We start from the raw sequence: 19,595 nt of genomic DNA on the forward strand, positions 1-19,595 counted from the left end.
CCCTGCACTCGGAATGGATTTTTTGGAGCTAGAGGTGTTCAATTAGCGCGCTCTCAATTTGGTTGGAAAGTAGACATCCAGGGCTTTCCAGAAATATATAATAGTCCATACTTTGCACGAAGATAGATGACATAAACTGGCATTCAACGCTAGTTTCATGTTGCAGTCTGGCGTTCAGCGCCAGAAACAGGTTACAAGTTGCAGTTCAACGCCAGAAACAGGTTACAACCTGGCGTTCAACTCCAGAAACAGCCCAGGCACGTGATAAGCTTAAGTCTCAGCCCCAGCACACACCAAGTGGGCCCCAGAAGTGGATTTCTGCACCAATTATCTTAGTTTACTCATTTTCTGTAAACCTAGGTTACTAGTTTAGTATTTAAACAACTTTTAGAGACTTATTTTGTACCTCATGTCATTTTTAGATTTGAAATTTGTACCTTTTGGCAGCATGAGTCTCTAAACCCCATTGTTTGGGGTGAGGAGCTCTGCAGCGTCTCGATGAATTAATGCAATTATTTCTGTTTTCCATTCAAACACGCTTGTTCCTATCTAAGATGTTCATTCGCGCTTCACTATGAAGAAGGTGATGATCCGTGACACTCATCATCTTCCTCAATCCATGAACGTGTTCCTGACAACCACCTCCGTTCTACATCAGATTGAATGAGTATCTCTTAGATTTCTTAATCAGAATCTTCGTGGTATAAGCTAGAATTGATGGTAGCATTCATGAGAATCCGGAAATTCTAAACCTTGTCTGTGGTATTCTGATGATTAGATTTTTGACGGTTTAGAATTTCACTAATGAAGTCTCGTTGTAAAGTATAGTTTCTAAACCAAACAATAATCCTTTCATACAAAAAGTTGTTTGTCACTAGTACAAACCCCTAAAATTTATAAACCGAAGTATTGAACCTCAGGTCGTTCTCCCTAGGAATTACAATAAAGTGTCTTGTTATTGGTTGTGAGTTATTTTTGGGGTTTTAATAAGAAACATGAAGAATAAATGGCAAAAAGTAAACTAATGGCTAAAAAAAATCTTGGCAAGGGTTGGTGGTCAAAGATCTCTATCCTAATCACTAACCACAATATGAGAATTGGCAAGGATTAATCTCACTAAATCATCCTCTAACTAATGGTAAAGGAAAGTTGAATGAGATATATCAATCCAAGTCCATAGGTCCTAACTCTCCACTAATTCAATTAGTGAGAACTAGAGTCAATGGCTCCCAATCATCAATCACTTGGACATTAGTAACTCAAGAGGTCCTAAGTTACCTTTCCAAGCCAAGAGTATAAAATTCTACTCTAAAATCCAACCAAGCATTTCATCAAACACTTGGAAGGCATAAAAGGAAAGGATAGTAAATCAACAACAAGAACAAAATCTAACAACAATTATTGCAAAGAATTAACAACAACAAATCAAAAGAAACACAATTATTATGATTTATCTTGAATTGAATTGAAAGAGAAAGGAAGGAACAAAAGTAGATCTACAACAAAATACAAGAACAACATAAAGGAAATTACAACAAAAGAATAGAGGAAGATGAATGTAACAACAAGGAATTAAGAGGATAGAAGTAGAAGAAGATGAATTAAAATCTAGATCTAAGAACTAAACCTAATCTTAATCCTAATCCTAGAGAGAAGTGAGAGCTTCTCTCTCTAGAAACTAACTCTAACTACTAAACTAAGCTAAACTAAACTAATGGTTAAAAGTATGTTTATTCCTTTTCATTCCTTGGCTCTTATATGCAGTTTGGCGCCAAAGTTGGTTACAGAAACCTTCCAAAATTGCCAGGCACGTGTTGCTTTAATGAGATCATGTGCGGACTGCGACGCGTGCGCGCAAGGTACGTGTGCGCGTCCCTGGCCGATAGTGCAATGTGCGCGCGAGCGCCTTGTGCGCGCGAGCGCCTTGTGCGCGTGCGCGTGCTTGGCTGATTTCACTTCTTTGACTTTTTATGCTTCTCTCCACTTGTATGCTTCCTTCCTTGCTCCCTTTGATCCATGCCTAGCCTATTTCAATCCTGAAATTACTAGCAAACACATCAAGGCATCTTATGAAATCAAGGAGGAATTAGAATTCATCAAAATAAGGTTTAAAAAGCATGTTTTTACACTTGAGCACAAATACAGGAGAGATTACAAAACCATGCTAATTTATAGGCTAAGTGCGAGAAAAGGTCATCAAAACACTCTAAATTCAACACAAGATAAACCCTAAAAATGGGGTTTATCAACCTCCCCACACTTAAACCTTAGCATATCCTCATGCTAAAATAAGAAGGAACTAATGGGTATGACATTTATTAAATGCAACTAAACTACATGAGTCCTATCTAGATGCAACTACCTAAAGTAAATGCAAATGCTTGGTCCAAACAAATCAATTCCCAAGAGAACATATGTAAGCACAAGAATTAGGGCAATAGGGATCAATTCTAAACCACAATTGTATTGAATTATCAAAAGAAGTTCAAGCTTAAAAGAATATAGATAATATGAGTGAACACATGTAATTGAACTTTTGAACCCTCACCGGATGTGTATCCGCTCCATTCACTCAAGTGTTTAAGGGTTACTTCACTCAATTCTCTTCTAATCATGCTTTCCAAAATTTGATTTTCTTCTAACAATCAACACCCATTCAATGCATGCATACATTTATCATGAGGTCTTTCATTGAGGTTGTAATGGGGCTAGGGTCAAGGTATGATCATTTACGGTTAAGTGGACTAGGACTTGAATCTTTGATTAGCTTAAACTTTCCCACCTAAGCTATGCAATGACCTATACAATTAAATTCTAACCTAACTACCCATTCTTCACTTTTTCTTTTACATACTCATGCATTCTATTTGATTCATAACACTTATGCATTGATTCCTTTTATTGAGCTTCACTTTAGGGCATTTTGTCCCCTTTGGTTGCTTTCTTTTCATTTTCTTATTTCTTTTTCTTCTCTTTTTTTTATATTTCTTTTTTTCCTTTCATTTTATTTTTCTCTTCTTTTTTTTTGTTTTTATACTTTGTACAAGGACATCAATTGCATAAGGCCTTATACATTCAATCAATACATGAATATATCCCCAATTCCTAAATATAGAAGTGTACTACCCTTTTTATCCCATCCAATGTTCCCAAGCCTTACCAACTTTGAATAATAAACACTCTCACTAGCCTAGACTAATCAAAGATCCAAGCAAGGGACTTTCATTGGTTTTCCGCCTTGGGCTTGTAATGTGCTAAAATGAGAACAAGTTAGTTAAGCATAAGCTCAAAATTGGCTAACAATGGAGAGTAAAAGGTAGGCTATTTGGGTACGTGGGCTAATGAAATAATGGCCTCAATCATACAAATGCATGAATACAAGAAATAAATGGCTATATAGAATCAAGCAAATCAAGGATCACAATCATAGAAAGAGAACAATTGCACACAAGAATGGAAAATAAGTGGTTATAAAATGTAACCACATCAATAGGCTCAAGTCTCACAAGCTTGTGTTTTTAGCTCAATACATGCTTCACAAAGTATGAATTCAAGCAAGTTACACAAAAATATTTTTTTTCAATCAATTAGGTTGGTGCCCTATAATTAAGTTTCTTAGAAAATCTCAATATTTGACTAAGCATTGTTGTGATTGAAAAGATTCAAAAATTCCTTAGTTTACCCTTTCCTTTTTCACTTAAAACCAATTTCTTATGCGAAAAAGGTGTAAGTTTTAATAATTCCAAACATGGTTTCTAATCACAACCACAAACTATAAAGAAAGATATGCAAACTAAAAAAAGGAAGATATGCAAAAGTGTATAAAGAAAAATCCAACTAAAAGTATGCAATCTATTATCCAAAACATCTAAAAATATCCAAAAGCATCACAATATCTAAAATATCAAGTATATACAAAATGAGATAACTAGGCAGCATAACTAAAGTGTTCATCGGTCTCCTAAAGGTGCCACCGGCTACCTCCCCACACTTAAGATCAAGCATCATCCTCGATGCTAATCCTGAGGATCAGGGATAGGTACACCGACAAGCTCTGACTCTGGCTGCAGAACCGGTTGAGGCTGTGTCTCCTGTCTCTGGGGCGGTATCTCCGTGTGAACCAGAATGTCCTCATGAACCTCTTCAGCATGTAAATCTGCATGCTCCTCCTCATGGGTCTCCTCATCTGAACCGGAAGACTCAGGTAGAGGGGATAGCTCAAGGCCCTGGGCCACAAACATCTGGTCAATCCGATCCAGGCGACGCATGATCTGGCGCTTGCTGCGCTCCATGTACCAGAAGAGACGCTGAACTAGTAAGTAAATCGGCTGAGGTGTGGCTGGTGGTGGCATAGGAAGTGCTGTGGCTGAGGTAGATGCTCCTGCAGGGGCTGATGATGAAGAGGGTCCAGCTCCCTCAACTGCTGCTCTGGCTCGAGATCGGCGGCGGGAGGCAGGCTTCTCCTGCACCCAGGATCCCCACGGAATGGTAATCGGCTCCTTCTGAGGGAGCGGTGGAGGTGGTGATACATCATCCTGGTGCCACGAAACTCCGGCTCGCTGAATCATCTGAGTAACCATGACTGGGAAAGGAAAGATACCTCGGATGTGGGCTCTCGACATAAATCGCCTGATCAGCTGGCGGTAATAAACCTCTTTCCCCTCCATCACACAGCTGATCAGGATCAACATAGCAACTGGGATCTCTGTGAAGTGAGTCGTAGGCATGACGTAATGAGTGAAGATCTGCTGCCAAGTCTTGGCCTCTCGGCTCAGATAACTAAAGTGCATCCCCTTGGGTGCCTTGTTCTCGGCGTCCATAACCTAAGGAGCATTCGGAGTGGCTACCACTGCTCTCAATGCCTCAAAATCAAAGGTCATGCAATGAAGGTCTATCTCGGCCTGTATGAATGCATCAATGTCACTGGTCTTAGGCCGGCAAGTAAGGGCATCCTCAATGGCCTGCTCTGTGATAGGTACCTCAATCCCTCTAACAAGTACCGAGTCAAGGGTGGGACGGAAGAAATTGTAGTAGAACTCCTGCACCCAATACCGATTCACCCGGCTCAACTCCCTATCGAGAAAAGCTAAACCCATCTGGTCAATACGCTGGTGGATAGTATCGGTCAAGTCCGAGGGAATAACCAGCTTCTTCTCAACATTCAGATTCTTTGAATTGTAACTGGGGAATCTGAGTTCACAGTACAAATTGGGGAATTTGACCCCGTCCAAAGCTGGCAACATTTGGTTTGCTTTCTCTATTTCGTTCAGAGGATTTTGAGCATAGGCAAGCAGGGAAGTAAAAGTAGGGTCCTGTGGTCTTTTCCTTTTTCTGGAGGATGATGCTTTTCCTTTCCCTTTGTCCGACATCCTGAAAAAAAGAATAGAATATAAGCAATTAAGCACTTAGCATGAAGCAAGTAAAACATGTTCAGGATGTAAAATAGATGGCAAGCAAACATGATGTGAATTAAACTTGAAAACTTGGTTTGCAAATAAGCATAGAAAACATAGCCCTAAACCAAGAGTTCAATGTTTCAAAGAATATACATATTCATCATCATAACTCAAAAGAATGGTTAATGAGTCGAGTAAAGAGAAATGAAGTGAGTAGGTTAAACAAGTTAGTGAGTAAAAGGTGAAATTGATAGTTAGTGTTATGATGAAAGAAAGCTTGCCTAACAAAAAGAGATTCACAAAATGTATACAACATTCATGTTCTCACTCATGAGGGAGGTGCAATTATTGATGATGAAAATGAAATTGCAAAGGGGTGCAATGAATTGAAAAGAATTCATCAATGTCATGGTCACTTATTGGAAAGCAACTGATTCAAATGGGTTACACAATGAAAAATTCACCACTTATTGAAAACAAATGAGCCATGCTCTAAAATATTGCCAAGTCAAGTCAAGTCATAAAAACTAGCATAAATCAGAGGTATTTGATTGACTTGAAAGGTTAAAACATGCAATGGTTTAAAGCAGCTCACAGGAAGTATATAAAACACGGATAGACCAACCCGACGTTATTGAGCAATCGCACTTGAAGGATTCCAGAAAACTTATGTTTAAAGGTATCAGTTCAATCTCAATTAACAAGTAAAAATACAGGAATTTTCAGAAAATTGGGCAGCATTCTGGCTTAAAATTGGACGTTCCCGCATAGCAACATAGCACAAACAGCATAAATACAACATTAATTAATCACAGCAGCAATGAGATAGCATCCAGGCAACACAGATTGTATACAAAGCAATTCAAAATCAGCACTCATCAGACAAGTAATCAAATAGAGAATGAACATAAACGGAGCACTTATCAGGCCTAGAATCCTCTATCCAGACCTAGCTACCTAACAACAGTTATATCTATCTAACCTAGCATGCAAAAACTACATTCTAACTAACTAAGATTAACAGTAAACTCAGAGTAAAATGAAGAAATAAGAAAGCAGAGTTGAAGTGGAAGCATGGGAACCTGGAAGCTGGGCCGAACCAAAAATGGGTAGGCAGGGGGGTTGAGGCAGAAATAGAGAGAGATTAGCCACCTCAGATGGTGGCGGCGGAGGTCCACGGCGGCGCAGGTGTGCCGGCAGTTATGGCAGAGGGAGAAAGTGAGAGAGCGGGTGTGTGTGTGTGAATGAGAGAGTGAGAATGGAAAGGAGAGGGAGGGGCCGCGAGGGTGGCGACGGTCGGAGGGTGGTCGCCGGCGGCATGTGGTTTGGCAGAGAAGAAAAAGGGAAGAGAGATTTCCCCACACTTAAACAATGCAAGGTCTACTTCCTTGTGCTCTTCTTTGTGTACTTTCACCTCTTGACAAATTTCTTCAATTTTAACCTTTCCCTTTTTACTTGGCTTGGTGTTGTCTTCAAGAATTTCGATTTTTTGCCCAATGGGAGGTGATTCAATATTGGATAGGAATTCATTGATGAATAAATCCATCTCTTGATCAACCTCTTCATATTCTTCAATTTCGAAATACACCGTGCCAACATTCTCTCCTTGGTAGATCTCCTTCGGTTTATTCTCTTCTTCATTGTTCACCAAGAGTATGGGTGGTTGTGCACACTCTTCTATTATCTCAATGGAGGGGGTTTAATTGTAGATAAAAGTTCCTCCATGATTGAATCTATCTCATGCTCAACCTCCTCGTATTCTTCAATTTTGATATGCTCCGGGGGTTGTTGAGATTCACATGGCGATTTCTCATTTCTTAAGTCTTGAACCTAGGAAGTAGCCGGTGGTGATGATGGTGGTTGGTGGAGTTGAGGGAGTGAGAAGATGAGAGTGAGAAGAGGGTGCGCGACTGCGCAGCGTCCCTCGCGTCTAAGGTTTTCACATCTTCATATCGACGCGGGCGCGCATTGATTGACGAATCTAGGAGCTGACGCGTGCACGCCTTAAGCGCTCAGGCGTGGATGATGAAAATAGGTAAGGACGCATGCGCATATGGTGCGCGCACGCGTGCGAAGAGTTGGGCTGGAAGTTGCACTATCAGACAGATGCGCACGCGGCATGTGCGTGTGCGCGTACGGTCTCTTATAAAGGCATGTGCGCGTAGGTGCGCAGTGCGCGTCTGCGCAATGGAGGTTGAGCCTGGGGCTCAAGGTTGGCGCAGAGGAGGCATGACTCTCTGGAGAGTGTATGGGCTGCTGCTACTAGCCTAGGGACACATACGCGGCAAGTACGCGTCCGCGTGCGTTCCCTTAAAAGTGTATGGACGCGCACGCATGTAGTGCACGTCCGCGTGGGTCGAGTTGGGCTTGAAGCACAACGTTGGCCTAAGAGGGGCCCAATTCTCTGGAAAGTGTATGGTGGTGCATCCGCTCATGGACGCGGGCACGTACGTCGTGCGCGTGCGTCCTACCCCCTTTTTTTATCTGTTAAAAGGTAGAAAAAATTCCCAAGAACTCCCTATAATGCCTGCAACTCTTTATTCACTCAAAAAAATCATATAGTTCACAAAAAAATGCAATTTGATTTATTCATCTACTACTAAACACAACATGCATGTGACTATACTAACAATCAATTTATACAAACAATTCTGTATGAAATATACCTACAATGGCAACTCAAACCACTTATTAGACAAATTAAAAGAGATTGGAAGGAGTTTACCATGGTGGGGTGTCTCCTACCTAGCACTTTTATTTTAAGTCCTTAAGTTGGACATTTTGAGGAGCTCATTGTCATGGTGGCTTGTGCTTGTACTCATCCTTGAATCTCCAAGGATCTTTGCTTCTCAAATGGTTGATAGAACTTCCAACCATCTTTATCAAGCTTGGCTGAAGTTCTACCCAAGATATGCGTTCCCATAGTTGGTCGTCACATAGTGAACCGGGATCCCATATCTTATCTTCACACCCGTCTTCAATTTGATCTTCATACTTTTTCTTTCTGGGTGGTTGACACATAGAATTCTCTTTAGTCCGCCACTTCTTCCTTCGAGACCCATATAGAGTGGCATTCTTCCAATATGGTTCCTATACCTTGGAACATTGATCTCAACGAGCCTAATTCCTACTTTCCAACCACTACACAACTCGTTCTTGCTTTTAATTTTACAAAGAGCTCTAAGTTGTCCATCCGTTGCAATCAAACCATATTCAAGTGAGAAAGTAAAGATTGGGGATAAGAATTTTACCCACTTGAATTTAATAGAGGATGGTGACTTGGGAAGGAGGGCTTCCTCACACTTAGACAATGCAAGATCTATTTCTTTATGCTCTTCTTTTGTCGCTTCCACCTCTTGACAAATTTCTTCAATTTCAACCTTTTCCCTTTTACTTGGCTTGGTGTTGTCTTCAAAAGCTTCGGTTTCTTGCCCAATGGGAGGTGATTCAATATTGGATAGGAATTCATAGATAAATAAATCCATCTCTTGATCAACATCTTCGTATTCTTCAATTTCGATATACACTGTGCCAACATTCTCTCCTTGGTATATCTCCTTTGGTTTATTCTCTTCTTCATTGTTCACCAAGGGTATGGGTGGTTGTGCACACTCTTCTATTATCTCAATGGAGGGGGGTTTAATTGTAGATAAAAATTCCTCCATGATTGAATCTATCTCATGCTCAACCTCCTCGTATTCTTCAATTTTGATATGCTCCGGGGGTTGTTAAGATTCACATGGCGATTTCTCATTTCTTAAGTCTTGAACCACTTCCTCCTTTATTTCAATAACCGTAGGCCTCTCCAATTGTTCTCTTACTACTACCGATTCCTTTTTCACCGTATTCTCCGATATCTTCTCTATACTTTGCTCTTCCTTAGGTTTTCCACATGTGGCTACGGGGGGAACTTGAGTATTCAAACATTGGTGGGCTAGAGCATGCACCACCTTGGTCAAATTGGTCACAAACTCAAATGTGTCCTGCTTCATGGCTTCTTGTCCTTGAAGTAATAAAGTGAGAGAATCGTCTATTGGGGCTTGGGGTGAGTAGGAAGGTTCATTGTTTTGGAGCGAGAGTTCATGGTAATAAGGTGGTTCCTCTTGGTGAAATTATGGAGATGGTGTGCATTAAGGTGGTTCTTGGTAGTAATCTTGATAGGGTTGTGGTAGTTCTAAGGGTTCTTGCTCATAATGATTACAAGGATATGGTATGAATGCTTGGTAATAAGGTGGATATGGATCATAAGAAGGTTCTTGGTGTGAAGGGGCTTGTGAGTATGGTTGACGTTCGTGTTGAGGATATGGGTCATAGGCATATGGTGGTGGTGATTGATTATCACAAAAGGATTCACCATAGCTATTGAATTGACATGCATTAGGATGAGAATTATACCTATAAGTGTCCGGAGGTTGTTGCCAATAAGAGTGATCAATTCCTTGAGGCTCCTCCCATCTTGGAGTGTTCCATCCTTGGTACATGTTATCATTGAAGTGCACATTTCCTACAACACAATTAGAACCAAACTCATAGCCAAAGTGAGAATTCATTATGGAAAAACAAAATAAAACTAACAAAAACTAGAAAACAAGCTAAAGATAAGCTATTTACACTATTCACATATGTACAATAGCTAATAACATAACACCATTGCAAATCCCCGACAACGACGCCATTTTGATGATTAGATTTTTGACGGTTTAGAATTTCACTAATGAAGTCTCGTTGTAAAGTATAGTTTCTAAACCAAACAATAATCCTTTCATACAAAAAGTTGTTTGTCACTAGTACAAACCCCTAAAATTTATAAACCGAAGTATTGAACCTTGGGTCGTTCTCCCTAGGAATTACAATAAAGTGTCTTGTTATTGGTTGTGAGTTATTTTTGGGGTTTTAATAAGAAACATGAAGAATAAATGGCAAAAAGTAAACTAATGGCTAAAAAAAATCTTGGCAAGGGTTGGTGGTCAAAGATCTCTATCCTAATCACTAACCACAATATGAGAATTGGCAAGGATTAATCTCACTAAATCATCCTCTAACTAATGGTAAAGGAAAGTTGAATGAGATATATCAATCCAAGTCTATAGGTCCTAACTCTCCACTAATTCAATTAGTGAGAACTAGAGTCAATGGCTCCTAATCATCAATCACTTGGACATTAGTAACTCAAGAGGTCCTAAGTTACCTTTCCAAGCCAAGAGTATAAAATTCTACTCTAAAATCCAACCAAGCATTTCATCAAACACTTGGAAGGCATAAAAGGAAAGCATAGTAAATCAACAACAAGAACAAAATCTAACAACAATTATTGCAAAGAATTAACAACAACAAATCAAAAGGAACACAATTATTATGATTTATCTTGAATTGAATTGAAAGAGAAAGGAAGGAACTAAAGTAGATCTACAACAAAATACAAGAACAACATAAAGGAAATTACAACAAAAGAATAGAGGAAGATGATTGTAACAACAAGGAATTAAGAGGATAGAAGTAGAAGAAGATGAATTAAAATCTAGATCTAAGAACTAAACCTAATCTTAATCCTAATCCTAGAGAGAAGTGAGAGCTTCTCTCTCTAGAAACTAACTCTAACTACTAAACTAAGCTAAACTAAACTAATGGTTAAAAGTATGTTTATTCCCTTTCATTCCTTGGCTCTTATATGCAGTTTGGCGCCAAAGTTGGTTGCAGAAACCTTCCAAAATCGCCAGGCACGTGTTGCTTTAATGAGATCATGTGCGGACTGCGACGCGTGCGTGCACGGTACACGTGCGCGTCCCTGGCCGATTCTGCAATGTGCACGCGAGCGCCTTGTGCGCGTGCGCGTGCTTGGCTGATTTCACTTCATTGACTTTTTATGCTTCTCTCCACGTGTATGCTTCCTTCCTTGCTCCCTTTAATCCATGCCTAGCCTATTTCAATCCTGGAATTACTAGCAAACACATCAAGGCAACTTATGGAATCAAGGAGGAATTAGAATTCATCAAAATAAGGTTTAAAAAGCATGTTTTTACACTTGAGCACAAATACGGAGAGATTACAAAACCATGCTAATTCATAGGCTAAGTGCGAGAAAAGGTCATCAAAACACTCTAAATTCAATACAAGATAAACCCTAAAAATGGGGTTTATCATATTCCGAGTAGGATTCAAGGATTGAATGACTGTGACGAGCTTCAAACTCGCGATTGTTGGGCGTGATGATAAACGCAAAAGAATCAATGGTGTCACCCAACATGACCGAGAACCAACAGATGATTAGCCGTGCTGTGACAGAGCATTTGGACCATTTTCACTGAGAGGATGGGAAGTAGCCATTGACAATGGTGACACCCAACATACAGCTTGCTATGGAAGGAGCCTTGCGTGTGGGAAGAGGAGTATAAGAGAAAAGCTGAAATTCATATGACAAAGCATCTCCAAAACTCCAACATATTTTCCATTATTGCACAATAAGTATTTATTTTATGCCCTTTTTCCTTTTTCCATTGAACTTGAAAAACACTGTTGTTGGCATCCTGACTAAGATCAACAAGATAAACATAGCTTGCTTCAAGCCAACAATCTCCGTGGGATTCGACCCTTACTCACGTAAGGTATTACTTGGACGACCCAGTGCACTTGCTGGTTAGTTGTGCGGATTGTAAAAGTGTGATTGTAATTTCGTGCACCAGTGTGCGTATGCACAGGTGCCAAAATTTACAAAGTCTATTCGTTCACACACCCTGTGCCAGCACCCCCAACAAACTGGTCTTCCCAATGTGTGCATGCACACAGGGCTGTGCGTATGCACAGATTGCAATTTCTCATTGGTGTGTGCGCGCACAAGCTGTGCTAGCGCTGCAAGCAGATTGCCTGCCTCTGCGTGTGCGTACGCACAGGTCTGTGCATGCGCACAAGTTAAAATTTTAGCAGAAGTGTGCGTGCGTACATACCAGAAATCACAAAATTCTGTAATTCTGCAGAATTTCAGATTTTGACCCCAAACTTTGAATGATCATATCTTTCTCTACAAAATTTAGATTTCCACAAAGTTTAAACCATTTTAAAGCTTGTTCAATTGTCTTTCATTGGATATAAAATACATCTAATTTCAATAATCGTAGCTCAAAATATGATCCGTCAAAGTTAGCCCAAAACTCATTTTTACCAAAAGTCTCAAAACCTCAATTTTTCTAAAACTTCTAATTCAAAACCAATTACCACAACCCAAACAATACCAAAACAACATAAAGGTCCATACCTTTCCTTTTCCAACTCAACCATCCATACTATCCCAATTACACCACTCAACACCATCAAAATCCTTAATCCTCAACATCCAAAACCATCATAAATGCTCATAATCATCTTCAACCAACAACAAACATCAACAACCACTACAAATCCTCACTAATTAACCTCAACATTATCAATCATTAGCCACATTTATATTACCACACTCAACTTACACACTCACTAACATCAACCAATATCATAATTTATAATTAACACCAATATCCCTCTTCAACAACAATAAATCTCATATTCATCATCAACCTTCAAAATCATTAAAATACCAACAATCATCATCAAAATCATATAATTATCATCGTTATTATTCTGACTCCTTCCACACAACATCACTACAACATCATTCAATCCCCATTAACAACATAAATCATCAATTTTCTCATCAACACCAAAATCAAACTTTAATATACACAACTCATAAAATCTTTATTACAATTCACATGCCACATACATAGTTCAACCCTATCTTAAGGTCAACTAGTCTAAGTGTCCATGAATATTATATACTACATAGAAGAAATTAAAACCATACCTTGCCAATTTCCAGTATGTCCAAAACTCAAAATGGGGCACAAGCAAGCTCTCAACCCCAAACCAAGCTTTCAATTCCACTTCAACAAGCACCAATAAGCTCCAAAAGGTCCCAACTCACAATAATCAAGCTATATACATATAAATCACCACAAATCAACCTAGGGCTCCACATAAACATAATCTCACTGGAGTTTTCAAGAGATCTTACCTTGTCCAACAGTTTTAGAAGCCAAAACAACCAACAATCAAGTGCTAGAGTATACCTAAAACACCCAAGACACAAGATTACCCTCAAAACCAAACCCTAAAACTCAAAATGCACAAGGGCACAAAAACTGGGCAGGGAAACTCGATGGACTTACCACAAAGCTTAGATAGAAACTTCGGGCTTAGCAAGAGCTTTGCGTAGCCGCTGACAGCACACGAATCGGAGCATCATAGCTCAAGATATGATGAAAAGAGTGAAGGGATGAATATTGTTTCTTTTCTCTTCTCCCCTCTCCTTTCAATTCTGATGTGTGTGTGTGTGTGTGTTATGGCTGAAGGGTTCATTACAGAACCCTTATATATGTTGGACTTGGGCCCAACTTGGGCCCGGTCCAACCCGTTAGCATTTTTAGCCCGTTTGGACCAACTTCGGGCCAATCCTTTAAAATTAACACCCGGCTTTCCATTTCTAATATTTTTCTAAGATTTTCGACTGTTTTCACTTTTTCTCGCACAGTATCGGGCAGACTTAAACCGTTTCGACCAATTCAACTGCCGGTTTGCAGTTTTTTATGGTTTTTCGCAGAAAACACACTTTCTGACTCAGAAAGACCAACTGAGTCCAAAAATCATATTTAAATTCCCAAATTCTCATTCTAACTTTCCCGAACCTAATTTGGGCATTTAAATTATTTTATTCGTGAAATTTCTGGTTCTTACAGAATAACTTTGCGACGAATGAGGATTTCCAAGGAAACGGTAAGGGAAAACAGACAGCGGCTGCTTCAGATGTTTTGAGCTGTCAGAGATGTGGAGGTCATCACCTAAATAGGCCGTGTTGTCATGGTTCAGGTTTGTGTTACAATTGCGGGAAGCCAGGACATTTGGTCAGTGATTGCCTACACAGGAGGGACCAGGGTACTGCCGGATCCGATCCTCATAACTGAGGTAATAAGAAAACTGATAACTTAATTCTTTACCACTTTAAACAATACTGAAAACTGGTATTCACTCATAAAGTTAATACAGGATAGTTACGTATAGGATAGTTACACAGGATAGTTATGTATAGGAGGTGTAAAGTTGACTAGAATGTCTTAAGCTTGAAATACTCAAAGGGTCTAGTGGGTTAATGCGAGTAATGATTCTCAAGTACTTGAATTGATTGTGGCTGTGAACTTTGACTGATTCCGGAGTGGATACGGAAATGATTGTTGGTGTGTAATTAGATTTAGGTGATAAGTGAGTACCAATCGTCATGATTGAGAGATAAGTATTACGATTTGATCATGATGACCTTGAATTTAGATTGAAATGTATAATGATTGGATTCAGAGACAAATTTGGTAAACATTAAATTGAAATGCTGATGTTGTACTGAGATTGGTTTTAGGGAAACCGTGAAGGGCAGTGAACCCAAATTTATAGGGGAGGTGCTGTTGAAATTTTCCCAAGAATTTGAAAGGAGTGTTGGTTATGATTTTGAAAATCGTTTTTTATTTGAGTAACTTTAACAAAAGAGATGTGTTTCGAATACTTTTATAGATTATTAAAGAAAATCAGATTCTTATGATTTTGTTAACTTGTTGTTTCAAACTCATTTGATTTCTAAACAACAAAGAGAGTTTTGATTAATTAGTCAAAGACTTTAAAATAGCAATTTATATATAAATTTGAGGGTTTGGGAATAAGAAAGTAAGTCTGGAGGTTATGCTTCGAGTTGAGTTGTGATTAGTGGTAATTGGCTTGACAGAGAGAGAGGATAAGGATAGAGTATGATTAAGGTATGGTGATGATTTTTGGTTGATTATAGTAATGTGGAATGACGACTATGATTAATGATAATGGTGATATTATTGATGACATGATTTTAGATTTAATAAGATGTGATTTGTTGATGAGATGATGAAAGTAATGAACGAGGCTGTTGGTCAGCGTTGGACGAATGATCAAAATCCTTGAAGATAAAGGAATAAGAGCGCGGAAACGGAAGCGCGCTGAGTAAAAAGACCTTGGGACTACTATGCGTTGGATATAAAGGTAGACTACACTCACGTACTCGTGGTGGCGGATGGAATTTTTTAGGGCAAAAATTTCTGTTAGGGGTGTAGAATATAAAATCCAGTCAAACCGTAATTAATTAAATGATAAATTAAATAGGAGCGAATATAGTTAGAAAATTGAGAAATTGGAATTTGATAATTTAAATATGATTTTTAGACTCAGTAAATTTTTCTGAGTCGGAAAACATAGTTTTCTAAATAAAAATGCGCACTGGAAGTTTGATCGGCAGTACCGGCTGCGATCTGTCTGATACTGTGGCTGAGAAAATTAATTAGAAATGAATAATTTTAAGAAATGAGAATTTATAATTTAGGAAGATAGAAATATTTAAAATATGATTTAAAACTCGAATCTTAAAGGTTTTGGCCCAAAGTTGGGCCAACGAACTAAAACAAGTGAACAGGACCCACGTGGGCCCAAGACCCAATATATATAAATGTTAGTTATGAGCATTTCAACTTATTTATCCTAGAGAATGAGCGAGGGGGCAGATAGAGAAAAGAGAGAAAGAAAACCTAGCTTTCCAAACTTCAAATCACCATAACTTTCTCTTCGGAACTTCGATTGACGAGCCGTTTGGGGCCACACATCACTCTTCTCATCTTCTACAATTCTATCTAAGTTTTATGGTGAGTATTTTACTGTCCCTTGCCTAGTTTTCATTTTTCTCCTTAAATTGGAGTTTGGTTATGGGTGTTGAGTAATTTTATGATTTTGGTTGTTTAAGAGTGCTCTAGTATAAGCCATTGGTGAGTTTCATCAACCAATTTTGTAGGTTAAGGTAAGGAACCCTCTAACCCTTGTGATTTATCAATTTTATGAATCCTAGGTTGATTATAAGTGTGAAAATTGATTATGTTAGAGTATTGGGTGACTTTGGTGCACAATTGGAAGATTGATATTGCTTGTGGGGCTTTGGTGAGGCTTGGAGCTAAGGGTTAGTGGAGACTTCCAAAGAAGAGGCTCAATTGGTTTGGCTCCAAGAGGTACGGTTTAAATTTCATTTAAGTACCATGTGGTGTGATGAGAATTCCAAGGTTAGATGGCCCTAGGATTAAGTTTGGATTGTGTAAATGGTTGGTACTAATATGCATAGTTGATATGTAATGTAAATTAATGATTGGGTTGGGAATTGTGTGAATTTGTATGTTTGGTTTGTTGAGAATTTGATGAATTGTATAATGAATATTGGTTTGTAAAATATGCATTTAAATTGTGAACTTGGGCCGGAGGTTGTGAATCTTGGGCCGGAGGCCGGAAAGAGATAAGGAAGGTAAGTGATGTGTGTACTGTGTGATGTCATATGAGATTTAATGGAATTATGATTGTTGTTATTTGGTTACAATGGATTGTATGGATTATTTGGTTATTAGTTTTGTGGGAGGAATTGATGTCTTTGTTGATAATGCATGTGAGTTGTATATGATGATATGGATTTATATGTATTGGTGGTTGATGGAATTGGTATTGTTGGAACTTGAGATGTGGAATGAAATATATGATATGGTATTTTGTTTGAAATTGAGTTATTTGATTGAGATTGGTCAAAATGGTGAATTGGTGGATTGTGAATTTAATGAGAATGTTGAAAATATGAGTTGAGGAGGCTTGAGGTGGATATTGGTAAGTTTTGGTTGGTTTTGACAAGGTTTGTAATTGGTTTGTGTTGAAAATTTAGTTTTTGTTGGTTTTTTTAAAGTTGTGATTTTGGTCTACTTTGACGGAGCATAACTTGGTCTCTGAATCCCCGATTTGTATCAAACTTGTTTATAAATAAAATTGGATCTGAGATGTTTATGCCATTTGAAGAACAGGTGAAAAATGATTTGAAACAAAAAAGTTATGCTCGTTGGATGTTTGGGGTTTGAAAATGTAATCCTGCAGCTTTTTAAACTTAATAAAATTTTTGGAAAAACGTACTCCGACGCGCACGCATGGCCGACGCGCACGTGTCACTCACGATTTTTACTCTCTCACGCCTGCACCTGGCCGACGCGTACGCGTCGCCATATTGATGAAGGTGCGTGGTATAAATTCCAGAGAGTTGTGATGGTAGCGTATGATGAATTGATTTTTGACGGTTTAGAATTTCACTAATGAAATCTCGTTGTAAAGTATAGTCTCTAAACCAACAATAATCCTTTCATACAAAAATTTATTTGTCACAAGTACAAACCCCTAAAATCTATAAACCGAAGTATTTAAACCTCGGGTCGTCTCTCAAAGGACATGCAGGATAGTGTTCTTGTTATTGGTTATGGACTTGTATGTTTTGGGGTTTTGAATGAGAAACATGAAAAGTAAATGATAATGAAATTCTAATAACAAAACAGTCTTGGCAAAGATTGGTTGTCATGGGTCTCTATCCTTATCACTAACCACAATTATGATAGTTGCAAGGAACAATCCCACTAAGTCATCCTCTAACAAGTAGCAAGGAAGGTCAAGTGAGTTATATCAATCCAAGTCCATAAATTCTAGCTTTCATGGAATTAATGAAGGCTAGAGTCAATGGCTATCAACTATCAATCACTTGGACATTAGTAACTCAAGAGTTCCTAAGTTACCTTCCCAAGCCAAGAATATAAAATTCTACTCTAACATCCTTCCAAGCATTTTATCAAACACTTGGAAGGTATAAAAGAGAAGCATAGTAAATCACAACAAGAACGAATTCTAACAACAATCAAATGCAAAAAATTGACAACAACAATCAAGGAAATCACAATTATCATGAATTAACTCAAATTGCATTAAAAGAAAATAAGAGAAACAAAAGTAGATCCACAACAAAGTAAAGAAGTACAAGGATTAAAGTACAAAACTAGAGAGAGAGAGAGTAGAAGAGTAAGAATTGATAAAGGAATAGTAAATCAAAGCATGAATTAAACCTAGATCTAAGAGGAGAGATTAACCTAAACCTAATCCTAATTCTAATTCTAGAGAGAAGTGAGAGCTTCTCTCTTTAGAAACTAACTCTCAAAACTAACTAGCACTAAAGATGATTAAAGATTAATTGATTGATGCCTTCTCCTTCAATCCTTGGGCTTTTAAATCTTTTCCCGCCAAAATCCAGCTCCAAATGGGTCCAGAAAACCTTCCAAAATCTCCAGGCATGAGTTGCATTAAAGGAATCACGTGCGGACTGTGACGCGTATGCGTACAGCACGCGTACGCGTCCCTGGCCTATTTCGCGTGGTGCGCGCAAGCGCCTGGTGCGCGCAAGCGCCTGGTGCGCGCGCGCGTCCTTGGCCGAGATCAATTCTTTGGCTTTTCATGCTTCTCTCCACTTGCATGCTTCCTGCCTCACTCCTTGGGTCCATTTCTAGCCTTTTTCAACCTGAGATCACTAGCAAACACATCAAGGCATCTTATGAAATCAAGGAGGAATTAAAATTATCAAATTAAAGGCTTAGAAAGCATGTTTTTACACTTAAGCACAAATAAGGGAGAGATCACAAAATCCTGCTAATTCATTGGCTAAATGTGAGGAAAGGTTATCAAAACGCTCTAAATTCAACACAAGATAAACCCTAAAAACGGGATTTATCAACCTCCCTACACTTAAGCCTTAGCATGTCCTCATGCTAAATTAAGAATGAACTAAGGGGCATGACATTTATTAAATGCAACTAAGCTACATGCAACCTATCTAAAGGCAACTACCAATAATTAATGCACTTGCTTGGTCAACACAAATCAATTTCCAAGAGATCATATACAAGTACAAGGGCTTAGAGCAATAGGAATCAAATCCAACCTACAATTGTATTAAAACTATCAAAAAGGATTTATAAACTTGCATGGATATAAATGATAGTGGTGAAAACATGTACTTGAGCATCGAACCCTCACCGGAAGTGTTTACACTCTATTTACTCGGTGTTTGGGGTTGATCCACTCAATTCTCCCCTAATCATGCTTTCCAAAATTTGTTCCTCATCTAACAATCAACAACCATTCAATGCATGCATATAAATATCATGAGGTCTTTTCAATTATTGTAATGGGGCTAGGGTCAAGGTAGGATAATATATGGATAAGTGGACTAGATTTTGGATCCTTGATGAGCTTAAACTTTCCCACCTAACCTAT

Source organism: Arachis hypogaea, chromosome 3, assembly GCF_003086295.3.
Source record: "Arachis hypogaea cultivar Tifrunner chromosome 3, arahy.Tifrunner.gnm2.J5K5, whole genome shotgun sequence".
NCBI lineage: Eukaryota > Viridiplantae > Streptophyta > Magnoliopsida > Fabales > Fabaceae > Arachis > Arachis hypogaea.